This window comes from Lepus europaeus, chromosome 14 (assembly GCF_033115175.1).
Source record: "Lepus europaeus isolate LE1 chromosome 14, mLepTim1.pri, whole genome shotgun sequence".
Classification (NCBI taxonomy): domain Eukaryota; kingdom Metazoa; phylum Chordata; class Mammalia; order Lagomorpha; family Leporidae; genus Lepus; species Lepus europaeus.
Window position 1 is genome coordinate 59,984,127 of NC_084840.1, and position 2,749 is coordinate 59,986,875.

The following is a 2,749-nucleotide window of genomic DNA, read 5'->3' on the forward strand; positions in this document are numbered from 1 at the left end:
GCCCAGTGTCCGGGTCCCGGTGTCCTCCCCAACTCTGAGGACTTCTGGCTGGGAGCTCGGCCTCCTGCACAGCTTCTGGGAACTTGAATGGTGACAGGCTTGCTGTGGAAGGAGCAGAGAGGAACTAGGACGAAGAATTTGTCTTTAGCAGCTTCCTGAGTGCATCTGGCTTCCTCTGGGAGGGAAGTGGGAAGGTGGGAGGGGGAAGTCCTATTCTCCCTTAGCAAGCAGCTGTTCCCAGCCTCCAGGCCAGAGAGCTCCCCGGGCCGGGACGCCCTCAGGCCAGAGGGGTCATTCTGGCCTTGCCGGGGGCGGCCCCAGGCTTTTTCTCAGAGCTCACTTTCTCATCTCTCTTGGATCAGAGTCCCCACAGTGCCATAAAGATAACTCGACTTGGAGGCCATCTTTTTTGCCAGTACACACCTTTGGGTGTAGATGAAATTGGGGGCGGGTTCAGTCCCGTTGAACTGTGCCCAGCCGAAGTCCTCCCTGTAGTCACTACAAACCTGGACCCAGAACCTGTGGATTACTCGCCTGTTACTTCGCGTGTTGACTGTAAATTGGACACTTCCCTAGGGAACGATTGTAGCAGTATGGAAATATTTCTGACCATATAGATACCTAACTTCTCCATCAGGGGCCCACGTGGATTTGTAGTTTGATCTCTTGGCTACTGAAGAATCTGAGCGGGCTACTTTTGAGTGGCTGACTGCTTAGTGTTTTATATAAGGGATCGCTATATGTAGTCTCGGCTTCTAACCACCTGTGTTTTCAAAGACATAGTGTGACGATGAGCTTCCTCCTTTTGTTGTTAATATTTTTAAATTTAAGGTGAAGAATTCATTGCAAGTCCCAGAGCAGCAACTCATATGCTGGTTCACCAGTGTTTTCTTTCTTCCTATCCACTTTCCACTTCTGAGTCATTCCTCAAGATCCAACTTAAATTGCTTAACTCTTGATATGCATTGCATTACCTTAGATTTGCTACCTGTGAGGTGTGAGTTTTATCCATCCAACCTGATTGTACATTGAGCAAAGGAACTTGTCTTACATATTCTCCAATGCCCCGTGTAATGCTTTATAAGAAATATACACCAAAAAATTAGGTTGAAATGTTAGGTTATTGATAAAGTGAGGAGCAACTGAGTGTCTGGACAATTTTGCCTGGGTCTGTCCAGTACTTCGCCTTTGCAAGGTCAGAATAAGTTGGACAATTTTGCCTGGGTCTGTCCAGTACTTCGCCTTTGCAAGGTCAGAATAAGTTACATACAAATCATTGCTGTTTCTTTGTTAAGCTAAGTGGTGTTTAGGTATAAATGGGACTGAGTCAAAGTGCCAGAAACCCAGTATTAGCAAAGTAATTCTGGTTTAAAATCACACGTAAATGCCAAGAACCTGTTCCTAGAAATACCTTCCTCATTTGTCACTTTGTGCAGTGAGCCTAGTGTGTTTTCATTTCAGACACACATATCGAATGTGCTGACAAGGCACGGTGATAAGGAATACACAAAGACATCACGGGACTGTCTAGATGGAAAGCTCCACATCTTACTAGATTACCAAAATAGTTTCCTAATTGATCTTCCTGGTTTTGTACTTGCTGAAATCTACTCTGAATACAGTGGCTACAGAGAGGATGATCATGACAAAATGTGGTTCAGACAATGTTAACCCTCTCCTAGGACTTTCCACTAACTTTTGCTCATCCTTTGAGTAAAGGTGAGTCTTTACAGGAGCACTTCACAATACACCCTTCACCCCCACATACTGCGACTTCCTTTCCTGCTTCCTCTGCACTCTGAAGCAACCACACTGCCCCACAGCTATCCCCACAGCGTGCTTGTCACACTCACCTCAGAACCTGTGCTCCACGCTTCCTTTGGTTCTCTTAAATCTACTCAAATGTCATCCTCAGAGACCCTTTCTGATCTCATGATATTTAAAACTGTAAACACCCCAACACATACACATAATCCCTATCACTCGTTTATTTTTCTCAAATGTACCATTTTCTAATATGCTTTTTAATTTACATTTTTATTTGACTTCACTTATCAGACTCTTCCAGGGCAAAGACATTTGATTGTTCTTGCTTCAATGGAGCAGTATTACTAAATTCTAGTTGGGGACACAGATAGTGATGTTTTGAAGAAAATTAAAACATGATGATGTAATTGGCAGTGCCTGGGTGGCTCCTCAGGTTGGATACCAAGGAAAGTCTCTCAGAGGAGGTCAAGTTTAAGCTGCTGGGGCGTGAAGGGAAAGCAGCACCCATATGAATGTTACCAGGAAGAGCATTACAGCCTAAAGGAATAGCTCATACCAAGTCCCTACGGCTCTTGAGAATGAGAGCATGATCAGGAACCAAGGGCCACCAACATGGTTAAAGCATAACTGAGGGGCTGGCATTGTGGTGTAGAAGATAAAGCTGCTGCCTGTGATGCCAGCACCTCATATGGGTGCTGGTTTGAGTCTCAGCTGCTCCACTTCCAATCCAACTCCCTGCTAATGACCTGGGAAAAGCAGTGAAGGATGGCCCAAATGTTTGGGCCCTGCACTCATGACCTCGAAGAAGCTTCTAGTTTCCACCTGGCCCAACCCTGGCTGTTGCAGCCATTTGGGGAGTCAGTCAGTACAAAGATCTCTCAGCCTCTCCCTCTTTCTCTGTAACTCTGCCTTTCGAATAAATAAGTCTTTAAAAAAAAAAAAAGCATAATCGATGGGAGGATGTGAAATCATCGAAGTGGAT